This window comes from Capsicum annuum, chromosome 12 (genome assembly GCF_002878395.1).
Source record: "Capsicum annuum cultivar UCD-10X-F1 chromosome 12, UCD10Xv1.1, whole genome shotgun sequence".
NCBI classification, from domain to species: Eukaryota; Viridiplantae; Streptophyta; class Magnoliopsida; order Solanales; family Solanaceae; genus Capsicum; species Capsicum annuum.
Genome location: NC_061122.1, coordinates 51,818,870 through 51,837,453, shown reverse-complemented (window position 1 = coordinate 51,837,453; position 18,584 = coordinate 51,818,870). Strand labels below are relative to the sequence as shown.

Here is an 18,584-nt window from a genome sequence, read left to right as displayed (position 1 = left end):
TATTTCCAAAATCATTACAGTATTTACTGCACAGTTATTGCAGAAGGTACTAGTCATAGGTTAGCTAGTGGTCCTTCGATATTGTGAGCACCGTTTAGCGTCCGGATTACAAACTCGGGGCGTTACAATATGGGTCTCAGCCTTTACTTAAAAAATAGTTTTAGAAGTACAGTATTAAAGGTGTAAAGGAGAAAAATATATTTTGAATACAATATGTGATCTCAAAATTAGCAAAAGTAAAAGTGAAGCAAAAGGCTTCTCTCTTATGATAGGCAAAAAAGAGATGGTCAGGAAACGAATATTAAACAATAAAAAACCAATCAAGGAAAGAGCAATATTTATCCAAAGAAAGAAAAGATATTTTACTTACCAGATGAAGATACTTGAAAAGATTGGAACGGTTTTGAATTTAAAACTTTAAGTCAGTAACATACTTGTATGTTACTAAATATCATATGAAAGTACAAAAATATGATGATATTATTAAATAATCAATCTTATTTTGTCAAAATAATTTCATCAATATTTTTATCGAATAATAACTTTAAAATATTTACTCTTGTTTATATAAAAAGAAATAGAGAAATATGAAGCTAGTAAGTAAAAAATACCCTTTGCAAGAGAAGAATGAGATAATGATGATAACAACAACAACAATAAAGATAATAATAAAAATTAAAATAATTTAGATAATATTTGCTAGCTCAAAATTTGATAAAAATAAGTAAATTTTATTTCTTTTCATCGCGAATAAAAATAAAATCCCAAATAATTAAATTGAAAGAAAGAAGGAGTAATGCCCCGAAAGTACCCCTGGACGTCAGTGCTTAAGACTAAGACCCTAAGCTAACCTATGATATCTATTCATCTTGAAACTCACATGAAAAGTGAACTAACATATGTAGAAACTAAAGGTAAACAATTCCATGCCTTAATATAAATCTTTAACTTTAGAAATCTTAAACAAATTGTTTGAACTTAAACATACACAGTGTGACAAGATTCTACTACTGACTAGAGAGCCACTGGGACAGGCCCCAGCTGGCCCGAACATAAACGAAAATCAAATAGATGAAGTACTTTTAACGGTGAACAAGATTCTGATAAGCTTGGTCCTCAGACTATGAGGAATCACCAAAAGTCAGGATATAGGTAATGATGCCCGTAGTGAACCGTGCTGCTAAAAACGAGCACCAGAACCTACATTATAAAATAATGTAGCACATAGACATATATATGGGTAAGTACTTCTAGAATGTACTGAGTATGTGGGGTTGAATGTATAAGTAAAACAATAACTGAATATATTAGTAAACTTTCAAATGATACATGCTAAACGTAAATGATTCACCTTGATCTTGAATAAAATAAAAGACTGCAAGGTCATAAAACATGAATAATAATGCATGTGCATAAACTTAGTGAGCCATAACACTTGGTTTCTAAAATCCTTACTTTTATTCTTTCTTATGGCAGATTCTTCTAACCAATATAAACCATGTGAGCTACCATGGAATCCACGTCTTATCCACATTGGGTAGGGTTGTTCTACCCTTACAATTGGTATAGAACCTTAACTTAAGTGATCACTATACTTCATCCATATTGGAAAAAAGTTTAAACTGCGGTGGCTCATAGTTTCAAGGAATTTAGGATACGCTAATCCGCATTCCCTCCTTGGTGCTAAATACTACTTGCAGAATACATATATACACATACTTAAGAAATCCACCATATAATAGCATAAGGGTTTATAAAATAAAAATTAGCTATGCTTCTCTTTACTTTAAATCATAATCAAGATGAATAGTTGTGGATTTCATGTCTTATCTTTAGATTAAAAGATCAATCTTTCTTTAAATTATGTTACAGAACATATCAATAGAGCTTTATAGCATAAATTTTTTGTAGACTTAGTATTTGTACTTAGGACTTGGAATTCATGCTTTGTTTCATAGAAATTCAAAACAAAATATTATGCTCAATAATCACCTTGAAATCTTCCAAAAATAGCCCAGACATGATAATGAAATTCAAATCACAATATAAATCTTCACAAGTAAAAGCAAAAATATTTGTAAACCTTGTTGCACTTAAAGCTTTCAATCACATGGTAGTGTCATACTTCAAGAATATAGTTATTTGGGTATGAACCCTAATTCAAACCAAGTAAATTCAATCTTAAGATCATGCATTTTGGAAACAAGGATGGAATATTATCCTTGTTCATAAACCCCACATACCTGAAATTTCTTGATTTGTGAAGCGAGCTTGAAATTTCTTGATGAGAGAAACCCTAATCTTAATGTTCTTGAAGATGGGAGGAGGAAACTGTTGTTAATTGACTGAGAAATAGAGAAAAATAATGCCTCTTTAGGGTTATAGGTCGTGGGTTGGAGTTATAAAACAAAAAAGGACCAAAAATCCCTTTAACTGAACTTCACAAAAATTGATCGTCAATCTTCACGGGTCAACCATATGACTTGTATGGTGAAGGTACGACTAGGACTCTTAACTCGTAAACTTGGCATTATCTAAGAAGGTATACACTGGTTAACACATGAGTCTAAACCTATGACTAGTGACATCTCCATACGACTTGTATCCCACCACTCCTAACTTGGATAGAATCTCAGGGAGCCTACACTGATGAACTTATGACTTTCCTTCATATGACTCGTACCATACTTGACGGCTTCTAGGGTCAACTTGTAACTTGAACAGAACTCACATCACCCCATACTGACATGGATATGAATCACTATATACGACTCGTATGAAGTATGTATGACTCAAGAGTTTGAGTCATATGTTAGACAGTGGCTTCAAGACATGGGGTATTATAGTATATCCCCATTGGCAATATTCGTCCTCGAATGTGGTTCACCTAGGATTTGGATTTTGGAAAAGAATCAACATCTCCACACTGAATTTACAATAAAGCTTACTACTACCACAAGAACTCAATTTCTCAAAACATAAGATACAATATAAGAGCACTTAAACATTCTTTAAGAGAAAGAACTTGCTGGAAATAATTCTTTACCTTAGGTAGGAACTGAATTGGACGAAAATAAATGAGGATACTTGGTCATCATGTCTTCTTTAACTTCCCAAGTGGACCCTTCAACTAGTTGGTTTCACCAAAGAAATTTTACTGACGCTACTTTCTTATTCCTTAGCCTTCAGACCTTCCTATCAAGTATCTTTACAGGAATCTCATCATACGACAAGTTATCCTTGATCACAATTCTCTCTAGGGGAACTACTAAGGATAGATTTCCAACACACTCATTGAGCATTAAAACATGAAACACTAGGTGAACCACAGCTAAATTTGATGGAAAATTCAATTTATAGGAAACCTCTCCTACACACTTTACTATCTCATATGGGCTAACAAATCGGGGACTCAACTTCCCTTTCTGTCCAAATCTCATTATTCCCTTTGTAGGTGACATTTTCAAGAATGCCCAATAGCCTAATTTAAACTTGAGCTCTTTTCTTCTTGCATCAACATGCAGTTTCTGATGACTATGAGAAGTTTTTAACCTCTCATAAATCAATCAAACAATTCCTATAACTTTGAGAACAGAGTCTATCCATATCAAAGTTGCTTCTCTAACCTCAAACCATCCTATAGGTGCTCTTCACCTACGCCCATACAATGCTTTAAATGGAGCCATCTGAATGCTAACATGATACTTATTATTGAAGAGAACTCAATCAAAGATAGATGGTCATCCCAACTTCCTTTAAAGTCTGAAACACAGGCCCCCAACATATCTTCTAACATCTGAATTGTGAGTTCAGCTTGACCATTGGTCTACGGATGAAAAGCAGTACTAAGCTTAACCTTTGTACAAAGGCCCTTCAGAAAAGACTGCCAAAACTATGGGGTGAATTGCGTACCTCTATCTGAAATGATGGACAAGGGTGTCCCATGAAGCCTCACTAACTTGCGGATATACTTTCTGGCATAATCCTCCCCAGTATCCGAAGTTTTGACTGGTATATAATTGGATGATTTAGTTATTCGATCAACTATAACCCAAATTGAATTATGCTGACGTCTTGTGTGAGGCAACCATGTGATTAAATCCATTTTGACTACTTCTCACTTCCAAGTAAGTATTGTAACATCTTGCAACATACCACCCAACCTATGGTGTTCAAATTTAACTTGTTGACAATTGGTACACTTGGATACAAACTCGATTATGTCTCTCTTGGTACCATTCAACCAATAAATTTCCCGTAAATCGCAATACATCTTAGTAGCAGTCAGATGAATGGAATACCTCTAACCATAAGCCTTGGATGGTATCATTTCCCTCAACCCATATAAATTTGGAATACAAAGCCTACCTTGATAGCAAAGTACACCATCTTCCCCTTGGGATAAAACCTCCACCTTCTGTTGCTGGACTCCTTCCAAAATCTGTCTAAGTATAGAATCATTTGGTTGTTTCTCCTTCACTTCCAATACCAAAGATGATTTTGAACCGTTTTGACCTACTACTCCTCCATCATCAGTGTCGAGCAAATGCACTCCCAAATGGGATAATCTATGAACCTCCTTGACCAACTCCCATTCTTTCTCTTTGCCTACTCATGGGAAACCTGCTCAATGCATCTACAACCATGTAGGCCATACTCGAGTGATAAAGAATATTTATGTCATAGTCTTTCAACAACTCCAACCAACTTCTCTGGCAAAGATTTAGCCCACGATAAGAAAATGCATACTGAAGACTCTTATGGTCAGTGAAAACATCAACATGCACACTATATAGGTAGTTCCTCTAAATTTTCAAGGTAAAAACCATGGAAGCTAACTCGAAATTATGAGTTGGGTAATTCTTTTCGTGATCCTGAAGTTGCCTAACACAACTCTGAAAGCATCACAATACACTACAAATCTGTCTAACCCCTCTGGTAAAGCTATTACTAGAGCCAAAGTTAATCTATCATTTAACTCTTTACCCTCAGACATATGGTCAAGTAGAAAAGACCATTCAAACTTTAGAAGATATGTTAAGAGCATGCGTTGTTGATTTTAAAGGTAGTTGGGATGACCACTTGCCTTTGATTGAATTGGCATATAATAACAGTTATCATTCCAATATTCAGATGGCTTCGTTTGAGGCTCTTTATGGTAGGAGATGTAGATCTCTAATTAGTTGGTTCGAGGTCGGTGAGGCCGCAGTAGTAGGGCCTAAGTTAGTGTTTGATGACTTAGAGAAGGTTCAATTGATCAGAGAAAGGCTTAGGGAAGCTCAAAGATAACAGAAATCGTATGCAGATGAGAAGAGAAAAGATCTCGAGTTTGAGGTCGGCGAGTTTATGTACTTAAAAATCTTTCCCATGAAGGGAGTGAATAAATTTGGCAAAAAGGGGAAGATCAGTCCCCGATATGTCAGTCATTATAAAATTCTTAACCATTTCAGAAAGGTAGCTTATGAGCTTGAGTTGCCTTCAGATATAGCTTCAATGCATCCAGTATTTCATGTCTCCTTGCTAAAGAAATGCATTAGTGACCCAGCAGTCATAGTTCCCTTAGAGGGCGTAGATATTCAAAATGATCTATCTTTCGAAGAGGTTCTAATCCAAATCCTCGATCGTCAGATTCACAAACTGAGGAACGAAAAATTTTCCTTGGTCAAAGTTTTTTAGCGAAATCAGTCCATTGAGGGAGCTACTTGGGAAGCAAAAGAAAATATGCAGACCAAGTATCCTCACCTCTTTTTCACAAACTCAGATTCAGCTTGAGGTAATAGTCTTCCTTAGCTTTACTCCGTTCCATGTTCAGTTACAGTTACAAACTTGGTACCCATTACCATTGCATATTCAGTCATGCATTCATGAATCAGTTCAGTCATGTACTCATGCATCAGATATGCATGTTTAGTATGAAAACTCAGCTTATTAGTGATTTTAGTTATGCAATCATGTTTCAGTTGTGCATGTTCAGTGTGTAAACTCAGTCTATCAGTATTTCTGAGCTTAATCAGTCTCATTCAAAGATGAATGTTCCTAAAGAGGAGGTATTGTAATACCCCGTATTTCCCTAGATTATTTTAACTCTCAGTACATGAGTATTCATATATAAAATTTTTAAAAAATTCAATATTTTTTAGTTTAGAGCTTACCATTGCATAGAAAATTCAGTCAGTTTTCCAACGATATAAAGTTCGCCCAAATCCGATACCCGAACGAAGAGTTAGAGCCATTTTTGTAAAGCAATGTGACATCTGGCATATCAGCGCATCACGAAGACCAAAAAAATGGTAGTCTTCATCTTTTAGTGAAGCTCTGTGATAATGGCGCATTGCGCTAATGCTCCAGTTCACAATTGTCATTTTTCTGTATGGCAAGGCGATCCCACCGCATCGCGCCACTAGCTATTTTCTCAGTTGTCAAATTCCAGTGAGGCTCCACGATGGTGACGTATCGCTCCAAGGGTTCATTTCATGTTTGTTCATGTTTACACAGTGTCATCCACATTCCAGTGGCTTACCGCGACGCGGTGAGGCCCAAAATCGGGCATCTAGTGACAAATTTTTAAATCTTTCTCAGGGGTAATCGGGTTTTTTTCCATGACCCAAGTCATTCTTAAACACGTAATTAACCCCTAATTAACCTAGTTATAGCATTATTTCCTCACTTTCTCTCAAGATTAAAATATTCTCTCTCAAAGGGCAAAACCCTAGCTTTAAGAAATCAAGAACAAACTGAACCCAAACCGAACCGACATAATATATATATATAATTTTAATTTTTTATACGTAAAAAAATATTACTTATAATCTACTTTCTAATTATTTTTATTACTTTTTTATATTCAGAAAATAGATATATATTCTTGGGTCTTTAATTATAATATTTGTCCATTAGTAACAAATTAATACAAATCCCACTATTAATATAAAAAGGAAAAATTATATATTATAGACAAAATACTATATTAATTACATGTTATGGTTAATATTTTAAAAAAATTACAATTCATAGTTATTTGGTAGTTTAAAATCATTTTTTTGTTCTATTGGCTAAAAAAAGGCAACAATGGAAACATCAAAATGCACGATTATTGAAGATATCTTCTTCAACTTTTTTTTTCTTATTTTTCTCTCAAAATCACTCTAATATCCTTGATTTTACATTGAAGAAACAACAACATTGGCAACATCATAATAGTGTTCTTCAAGAGACCTTCTTCAATTTTTTTCTCCTTATTTTTCTCTCAAAATCACTTTAATATCACAAGATATCATCCTTGATTTTACTTTGGAGAACCTTTTTTGCGGATTTGTCACCACATAAAATCTGTTTAGAATATTTGTTGAAGATTTGAGGTAATCTTTCAGTATTTTTTATATTAGATTTAATTTTTTTTTATATATATTTTGCAATCCTTTCTATCATAAATTTTGATTGAGATAACTTAGTTCAATCATTATTTTCTCAATTCAACTAAATTGTTACCAATTATATATTATGTGTCAATTATATATGCGTATATGTATAAGTTGTATATTAATTATGTATATGATGTAATTGTATAAGTAATATATGTATAAGTCAATTGTATAAGTCATATATGTCAATTATATAAGTCATATATGTATCAGTTGTTAATTGTATATGTACATTTTTTTTTCAATTGTATATCTGAATATTTGTATATTATTATAGTGTATATTAAATAACTATATATCTGTATATATACAGTTTACAGAATTTATATTAAGTGTGTACATATACATTTTGCATAGTTTATATACAAATATACAATTCTTGAAATTATAAAAAAAATAAAAGAATGAGAAAGAAGGGGGGACCAATAGAGGGACGGGAATGGAGAAGGGGAGAGAGAAGGAGGAGAGAGGCGAGAAAGAGTGAGAGAAAGAGAGGAATTTAAGGTATATTTATGTTTTGTAACTATGCAAACTTTAATCATGTCTTGTAATTATGGACTAAAAGTTACCTATATCTGAATTTTTGTCATATAAAAACCTGAAACTCTTCATTGCTTCACTTTACATTTGTTCATTCGTTCTCAAGTTGTGATTTAGGTTTGTTTCTCTTCTTTCTCTCTTTTTTTTTATGGAATTATGTTATAGTTAATTACTTTATGAAGTTAAGTTTTTAATAAGTTGTCTCCAATTCTTCATTCTTTTGTATGCTCACATTTTATGTAGAGGAAACTTTCAGACAAGCTACTGTGACTAGTGACTAAGAAATTGAACCCCTGGGTATCCACATAATATTACTTTGAGAGATAATAGTTTAGACATCTTAGTAATTTGTCAACTTGATTTTAATTGAAACTACTCTATGACCAATGTTTTTTTTCTAATCTTTTTACTAAAAACATTTAATTTTTTTTCTTCAATCACATTATAATTATAACAAACTGAGAAAATCGAAAAAACGAGAAAATCAAAGAAACCCGACTAAAATCGAAATTAAAAAATCGATTGTATATTGATTTGATTTGATTTATAGATTTAAAAAACTGACATTACTGATTTGATTATATTTTAATGAAAAATCAAACTAACCCGACCTATGTATAATGCCAATGATGCCATTATACCAATATTATATTTTGTGCGCATGGAATACCAAAGTTAGGAGAGAAAAAGTGAAAAAGAAAAATAGTACATCGGGTCCACTCTAGTTCCTAAGAAGGGCCTGTTAATCAGTTTTTACAGTTATTTTGGATATTTACTTTCTAAAGTTTAAAGAAGAAGAAAAAAGTTAATGGTGTCACCGATATTTAAAACTGTCCATGTCAGATTCTTCTTTAGATTTCAATTAATACCAACTCCCTTTTCTTTTTCACTCCACGTTTTTCATCTTGATTTTATGTCACACACACTTTCTTCTCTTTTTTATTTTACTGTTATACGCCCTTTTATTTTATTTAATTTTTGTATTAAAAATAGTTATTTTAATTTATTTATTTTATTTAGAATTATAATTTATAATATGAAATAATTATATAAAATAATAATAATAATTAATTTAAAAAAATTTAAAACATTAATAATGAAGTTAATTAAAAAAATATACCCTAGTTAATGTTTACTTACAAAGCACAGGAAATATCTTACTTTCTCCGTTCAATTAAATACAGTAGTAAGTAAAATGTTATCTGGGCCCCACGGAACAATTCCCAAGTGACTAGCTTTGAATTTTTTTGATGTTCTATTCGAAGTCTCTCTTTAATTCATTCATTCCCTTCATTCATTACTTTGTTACTATTTCTGGTTCATATTATTTGATGGTACGCAAAAGATTAATTTAATAATTTTGTGAATAAAAAATAATGTATTTTTTAGTAATTTAATGAAAAAAGGTATGAGTTTTAAAAAGGTAAAGTAAGTAGTAATTTTTTCTCATGAAGTTACGACTATAATTTAGAGATAATATTAAAGTCAATTTTCTTTGCTATTATTCGTATTGACATTTAGTATGTACATTATAATTATGATGATTATCATAAATATTATATATTTTATTTTTATGAATCATATATTCTTGTATTATAGTAGTTTATGATATTTGGATATGATTGTTATATAGGTATAACTATACAAAAGTGTGCGAGAAAATATATCAAATTCCCCCCTCCCCCCTCCAACTTATAGTTAAAATTTACTTTAGATCCTAAATTAATCGGGCAATTATTTACCCCCTTAACAACTTTAAAGTGAATTAATTTCAACATCAAAATCAAAATCTCAATCTCACAACGGAAAGTGCACTACACACGCACCATGTCATGCCAAATCAGTATCACATCAGTGTCATGTCATTGCCACGTAAGATATTATGATTTTTTTAAAGTAATCCCACACACATACTTTATAGCCCCCCCCCCCCCCACCCGCCCTTCTTCTTCTTCTTCATCAGCACCCCGCACCCCCCTTTCTCTTCCTTTCTTCTATATACGATTTCACCCCACCCCACCCCCAAAATCCAGCATCTCCGTCCCCCCTTCCCCCCTAAACCCATCCCCTTTTTTTTCATTGTTGCAAGTTTTTCAATGATTTTTTTTCCATTGTTGCAAGTTGTTCAGTGAATCTTTTTCTCTTCATCAAATGAAAAGTTGACTTGAATTAATTTGCGCAAATCAAACAAAGGACTAAATACAAAAACATGATCTCAAAAATAAATTAATACACAAAATTTTAAATCCAAAACACAAATAAATTGCACAATTCGATATGAAAAAATAAAAGTAATAATAGCATTTGTCTTCTCTGCTTTTTTCTTTTGACAAAATTGTGAAGAAGAAAACTAATCTTTACTTTACTTCCAAACTCTTCCAAAATTGAGAAGAGAAACTTGCACTAAAATTCCAATTGAAAAAAGCTCAATTCTATTTTCATCAAATACTCAAATTCAACCAAAATCACTTACCCTACAATTAAAAAAAAACTCATCAGATCTATCCAAAACCAACTCTTCTTTGTCAAAGAATAAAACAACCAAAGAAACACCACCATTAAAGACCTCAATGAATTCAAATTCAAAAACTGATCTTCCACAAGTAAAAATGCTAAGAAACACACCAATACATAAAGAAACGGGTGTTGGGGTTCGAAGAAGATGAAAAAATGGGGTGTTGGGGGGGGGGGCGAGGCCGCGGGCGGGGGGGGGTAAGGGTGTATTAGGAAGAATATGAAGTTGAATTTTCTTGCTTTTTTCTTGATTTATATATATATATATATATATATATATATATATATATATATATATATAAAGTGTGGTCTCTTTTTTAAAAAGAAATAAAAGTCACGCGTTTTTTTTGTCACGTTAGCCATAAGGGTTGAAATTAATTCATTTTAAAGTTGTTAAGAAAGGTAAATAATTATTCGATTAGTTTAGAATGTAAAGTAAGTTTTGGCTAAAAGTTGAGGGAGGGGGGGGGGGGGGAATTTGATGTATTTTCTCAAAGCGTGCACGGAAACATAATACTATTACTTTTGAACTTGTTTGTATTTTGCACAGTTCCACTGCAGTTATTCAAATTATTAATTCCCTTCATATTCATTTAATTCTAAAAAGTATATTCAAAAATAAAATCTTCCAGAAAAGAAAACACATAGTTTTGGCAGTAGTTGTTTTTTGGCTAAACCCATCGATAGCCCCTCAAACTTATCCCTAAAATTCACTTAGATCCATAAACTAAGGTCTGTACCTATTAAACCTCTAACCCCCCCCCCCCCCCCAATTTGGTTTCAATTGAGCATTTTTTGCCCAATCAGCTAAAACCTCAAAGTGTGTGTTGCACACGCGCGCTGATGTGGCAAAAGCAGCTAATTGGAAGCTGCCACATGGCATTGTGGGTCCGATAATTATTAAAAATTAATTATATAATTATTTAAAAATAAAAAATTGATTATTAAAAATAAATTAAAAATTAAAAAAAACAAATTATGAAAAAATTAAAAAATATAAAAATAAAAAACTGATTGTTAAAAAAAAATCATTGAAGATCCAAATTATTAAAAAGTAATTATAAAATTATTTTAAAAATAAAAAAATAATTATTATTAAAAAAATTATAAAATTGAAAAAAATAAAAATAAAAAATAGCATTGAGGATCCAAATTATTCAATAATAATTATAAAATTATTTTAAAAATTACATTGAGGATTCCAATTATTAAAAAATTATTATAAAATTATTATAAAAATAAAATAAAAAATTGATTAATAAATAAAAACAACTAATTATTTAAAAGAATATAAAATTTTAAAAAAATTAAAAATAAAAAATTGCATTGAGGATTCCAATTATTAAAAAATATTATATAACTATTTAAAAAATAAAAACAAAAAACTGATTATTAAAAATAGATTATAAAATTATTTAAAAAATAAAAATAAAAAACAGGTTATTAAAAATATATTATAAATTTTTTTATAAAATAAAATAAAAAATGGCATTGAGTATCCAAATTATTAAAAAGTAATTATAAAATTATTTATAGAATAAAAATTTAAAACTAATTATTAAAAAGAAATTAAAAAATCTTTTAGAAACCCCCACCTTCCCCAGCGTTAATCATCCCCCTCTTCCTCTTCTTCTCCATTAAAGTGAATTTTGCTTCTCCATGATCCTAAAAAATACACACACAAAATTTTTATTTAAATCTACTTGGAAAAAGACATCGTTTCCACCCCAAACTATACCCGAAAAGTCTAAGTCACACCTAAACTAAACAAGTGACCCATTACACACCTAAACTATATAAAAGTGATATTATTTCCTCCCCGCGACACCCATTCTTAGGCGCGTATGTTACACTTGGTGTAAGCGCGTCCAGCCTATTCAATGACAAACTTAAACAGCTAAAAGTATATCTCTTTAATATGCAACGGATCTATTCTTATTTAAAGCCAATTTGGGGCTCAAAAGGAAACCCTAATTCCCAATTTTATCTCTCAAAATCGAAATTGAATAGCATTTGTTTGAAGAATTGGTAACTAAATCTTTCTAATCCTTCCATTTCTTGCTATATTGATGATTATTTTGTCTTAATTTTGTTGTCATTTTCATAATTTTTTCTTCCCTCAAATGTTGTTCAACCTCTCTTAAACCTTGTTTTCTTAATTAAGGTACTTTAATGACTAAGATAAGTTTGAGTAGACTTTGTAAGCAAGAAAAAGATCACGAGTTGGTCGAGGTTCGATGCAAACATGAATATTTTTGGCCTTTGATGACTTCATGGACCTCAAGAAATTCGGGTAGACGATATTGGACTTGTCCTTACTATGGAGTAAGTGAATTTTTCCTTCAAACATTGATCTTGAATAGTGTATAAGAATCTAATTGCTTTCATTTTAGAATGCTAGATCATGCGATTTTTGGCTTTGGAAGGATGATTTTATTGATGAATGATCGAAATTTGTTATTCCTAAATTTTTGGAAAGAATTGGGGAGCTTGAGGAAATAGTTGAATCTTCGGCAAATTGTGCATTTTGTGAACACAAAATAGTTGATGACAAGACAACTAGGACAACCAAATCTGTGGAGAGCAAAATAGACATTAAAAAAATAGAATTGCAAATGGATAATTTTCAAGATGATTTGAAGATGATGAAGGCAAATGAGAAGAAATGGAAGATCAAGTTGGCTAAGTCCAAGAAAAGGGAAAAATAATTATGGACTACTCTCATTTATGTATGTATTTTGGGTGTTAGTTTTCTATTTTAATTCATGTTCTTGAAAGGAGCTCCAAGAAGGCTATCCTAAACTAAGTTGCTTTGTTTTTGTTATGTTTTAGAGGGCTGAAATTTGTATCAATTATTAGGTGTTACCTTTGACAAAACTGCCAGTTTGTGTAATTAAATTGTTGTGTAATGAAATTGTACGGTTGAACTTAACAGTTTTGGCTTTGTTTTCAGTGGTTCTTTATGTTGCAATTTGTATGCATAACAACACTAAATGCAATCACAGCTGTTGTACAAGCACAAACACAAATTTCAATATCACAACACAAATTTAACATTAATAAATGCAGCCACAACTGGTGCAAAAGCAAAAACACAAATTTCAGCAACGATGAACTTACAACTGCACAATCATTAACCAAAAATGAGTGTCAATTACATCTTGCAGCCAAATACATTTACAAAAAGATCAGTACTGTTAAACTAATTACAGTTACACAATACAGTCAAAGCTGCCACTAATAAATTGTTCTTAAAGCAGTCACAACTATCAACATCAGTGAACTACCAAAAAATAGTCTTAAATGCAGTCCCAACTGCCAACATCAGTGAATTATCAAAAACAATCTTAAATGCAGTCACAAATGCCAAGCTTTATACAATGTTAAATGTAATCTACACCAACTTCTCATAGAGATTGAATATTGGAGCTTTCTTAACTTAAGTGTGCAGCCTTGGACCTTGTTTGCATTTGTTTTCTGCCTCTCATTTCTTGTAGTTGCCTGGAGGTCATGGCTTTTTTTCTTTCCATTTTACACCAGTTTTTGGTGTATATCCGAGATTTTCAGTCATAAATGCTGAAGACTTGACAGTTTTGAATCTTTCACTAGACATTTCCGGCTGCTCAAATGAAAAAAGTGTCAACTTTAGTACATGAAATTGTAGTAAATAAAATTTAGATAGTAAATGTAGTAGTAAACTTACATTAAAAATTGTGCATCCATTTTGTGTGTGAAGTAATCCCATTCCAAGCATTCTTGGTCTGTCAGCACACTAAAAATAAAGCAAAAAAGATATTTAATATAAGGCAAGCATAATTAGTTCACAACACTATCAAATTAAATAAAATACCTTTTCTGTAGAATTCTTTGATGGTCTATCCCTTCCTCTTCTAGTTGAACCTCTTCCTTTTACAATCCTAATAAACCAACTCTAAGTGGTCTTGTTTTCAATCTCAACCACTTCCCATGGCGGTGGCAACATTTGATTGTTACCATCTTTACACACAGTAACTAATAACTGCCCTTTTGTCACTCCTTTTAAAAAACATCCATCCAAACCAATGCACTTCCTACAACCAGTTAGAAAGGACTTCTTCATTGCATCAAAACATATGTAGAAAGCTTGAAACATTTTTCTACCATCTTCAAATGTTTCATCATGAAACTTCACTACACATGTACTACCTGGATTTGATCTTAACAACTCATCTTTATAATCTAAAATTCTCTCAAATTCTAAATTATAGTCACACATCAGTTCTGCAATCACCTTATTTTTAGCTCTCCTACACACTGTTCTCCCAACATGTAAATTCAGCTCCTTCGTAATAAGCAGCTGAAACTCAAAAATTCTAATATTTGGTTGTTCTTTTATCCTTTCATTGAAATGGCTAGCTAAGAACTTGGTATTACAAAGTATGTTCCTATTGATAGGATCACACTTATGAACTGAATTATAAGTTTTCACAACAAAGTTCATAGACCTAGAATCAATGCTAGCATAAAGAAGCCATGGACAACCAGTTGTACACCTAACCCTTATCCTTGTAGGTTCATTAACACATTTCTCAATTGCAACATGTTCAGCAACAACATATTTAGTAACAGCAACTCTAAATTCATTAACACTTTCAAAAACAAGTCCTAACTCCCATACAACTTTCTGACAGTCTGAATTATATGCAACTCTCTTAACTTTTTTCCTCCTTCTAGCTTTATCTCTGTGTTCAACCTGTTCAACTTCATCTTCTTCATCTATTACATCATCTGAATCAGTTTCAAAGCTGGCAACTTCATCAGATGGGTAAAAAGGTTCATCACCAGCTAACTTTCCCTCCAAACAATTTCTATCACCACCTGCAGATTCATCATAGCCAATATCTGGTCCCTTTCTTCCAGTTCCTAACTTAATATGTTCAGGAATTACTCGTCTCTCTCATCTCTTTCTTTTTTTTCCTCTTTTCTTCCCTAAAACATCTTAACTCTTCATCCACATATTCATCCACATCACTCCCAATTTCTATACCTCCATCAATAGATTCTACATCTGAATCTACAACAGATTTAAAAGGTGCAGCAGTAGAATTAGTAGGAGCAGCAATAGAACTACTAGGAGCAGCAGTATAACTACTAGGAGTAGCAGCTATAGGAGAAGAGACATGAGCAGTAGGTTGATCAGTAGGAAGAGAAGAAGTATGAGCAATAGGTTGGTTAAAAGGAGGGGCATCTTCACTATCTTTAGATGCCCTGTCAACACTTTCAATGTCATTTTCAGTGTCTTTATTAAAAGACACGCCACTTGTCCCCTCCACATGTCATTCTCCATCACTTACAAATTTTAAAAGTGGGGCCACCTCAGGTTCACCAACCATGTGACACACAAAAGCTTCCAAAATTTGCCCATTACCCAATTTCTTTGAAATGTCAAGTGTGTCCTCGTCTGACCTAATTTCTTTAAATTTAGAACATTTGGGCAGTCTAACATATAGTACGCATTGTTTGGGAATATACCCTAAATACCTTACATAATTCCTAAATTCAAATAAAGACAACCTATCTACATCAACATCCAAAAATTCAGTAACTTGTCCAACCTCATATCTTTTTCCTTTTTTCCCCTTCACCTTACCCATTTTAAGTTCTCCACCATGGTAAAATCTCAAAGTGATCAGTTCAAAACTCATTTTATAAACCTGAAATCATTGACTACAAAAACACAATAAAGATACAAGTCTCATAATACACAAAAACCAAAAAGATACAATTCTCACAGTACATAAAAATAAAAAAATTATAGTATTTATGTAACAATTATAAGTATCACACGTTATTTATCACATATTGAACCTCAGAGCTCATATTGTTACAGATTGAAGCACATAAACAAACTATAACAGATCAGTTTTCAAAATAAATTAAAGAAAACAAAAACCCCTAATTCAAAAATCCTAATTAAAAACCCTAGTAAAATCGAACTATTATAAATGTCAAGGGTTATATTATCACATATTGAGCATCAAAATAAAAATAAAATGTTAATTTGGATAAATTAAAGACGAAAAAATCCTAACTCAAAAAACCGTAGATCTAACTTAGGAACGAAAATAAATCCTAGATCTACTATATTTAGGAAAGAAAACTAACCTTTGAACTGAAAATCAATAGTTCCTACATAAAAAATCGTAACCTTAAGTGTTTATCCTAGATCGTACCACCTCCATTGAAATCAACCAAATCAACTTGAATTGAAAAGAGATAAAAAAAAAAAAAAATACTTGTCAACAATGAGAAACAGAGCAAAATTATTGTTTATCTCTTCTATCGGGTTTAAATTTGATAAAAAAATTGAAAGAGTGAAGAGAGGTGAATCATCTACCACGTTTTTTATCTCATCCGATGACTTTTCATTTGGATGAAGAGGTTTGATCGGGTTAGGGTATAAAATGAGGTTGGGTCGGGTCGGATGGGTTAAATAGATGGGTTAAAAAAGTAATAGGGTCGGGTCAAGTTTTAATAAAAAAGGAAAATTAAATTAGACACGTGGCACCACAAGAGGACGAGTGGAGTGCACTCTACTCATTAAACTTGGGCATGGGTGTCGCGGGGAGGAAATAATATCACTTTTATATAGTTTAGGTGTGTAATGGGTCACTTGTATAGTTTAGGTGTGACTTAGACTTTTCGGGTATTGTTTGGGGTGGAAATGATGCCTTTTCCCAATCTACTTCAAGAATTCAAAAGGGGTCTATAAAAAAGTCATTTTTATTGAAATTTTTCATAAAATGGTGATATTAATGGAAAAAAAAATAATCTTTCTTGTGGAGGAAAAAAAATAGTGATAAAAGTGATCTTTATTGAAATTTGTTGTAATTTTTCAAGAAATGGTGATACTAATGGAGGATAAAAAGTGACTCTTATTGAAATTTTTTAAGAAATGAAGATAATTATGGTGGATTAAAAAAAATTTGCTCACGTGAAGATGTGAGGTAGGGAGGAGGTGGATTAATTTTTTTAACATCATAATTTGAGCATTACTTTTTTTTTTTTTGACATCATAATTTGTGTATTAGTTTTTTTTAATTGATCATAAGTTGGACATCACTTTTTTTTTACATCATATATAGTTTGGCGTTATTCTTTTTTCTTTTTTGACATCATATATAGTTTTGGCGTCATTATTTTTGGACATCAGATATAGTTCTTCATTTTTTAATTTTTTTTTAAGTACTGGCAAATAAATATGATATCATAAAAAAAATTACCAATACTATATATGACGTCCAAAAAATAAAAACGACAAAACTATGTATGTTATTGTATATATAGTTTTTCCATTATTATTATTATTATTATTATTATTATTATTATTATATTTTGGACATCATATTTTTTTGGCATTATTATTATTACTTTTTTACATCATATTTATTTGGCAGTACTTATAACCAACTAATAGTGACGTATTCGACTTTGTCGGTGACAAGATATATCAAAATGAAAGAGTTAATAACTCAAATGGTCACTTAATTTTGAAATTTTATCCTAAAAAGTTACTTAATTTTGATCTTTCTTCAAAAATCGCTTAACTTTCACATTTTTAGTCAGAACGTAATTCAAACTATTTAATCATTTTTTAAATAATATTTGATTATGTAAAATTATTATTTAAATGTAAAATTCAAAAAAATATTAAATTATCTTTTAATGACCCTTTTATCCTTATTCCCATAAATTAATTTTTCTTTCTCATTTTTCTTCTCCTTCTCATATATTGTAATTGATTCAACATTAAATATATATCTTGTATTTTTTTCTTGGTTAGAAAAATATTCGTTGAACATTTTTCAATTTTAGTTTTTCTTTTTTCCCAGAATTTTTGTTTTCCTTTTCCGTAATAATAACGCCAAAACTAATATATGATGTAAAAAAAAAAAACGCCAACACTATATATGATGTCCAAAATAAAATTAATAGTGCCAAAACTATATATGAAATATGATGTCAAAAGAAATTATAATGCCAAATTTTTTTTTGAATTTATTCAACACTTTTTTTTTCCTTCACGTAACTTCACACTTTTTTTAATATATTTTATATTTTTTTCTTGGT

General features: G+C 31.3%; 1 long non-coding RNA gene across 1 annotated transcript; it reads right to left on the bottom strand.

The window, feature by feature from the left end:
• Positions 1-13,562: 13,562 nt before the first annotated feature.
• On the bottom strand, positions 13,563-16,395 carry LOC107849859. The gene is made up of 3 exons (XR_001668300.2): positions 14,326-16,395; positions 14,179-14,247; positions 13,563-14,094 (listed from the first exon to the last, which is right to left on the bottom strand). It is a non-coding gene; the product is annotated as an uncharacterized LOC107849859 (long non-coding RNA).
• Positions 16,396-18,584: the final 2,189 nt, after the last annotated feature.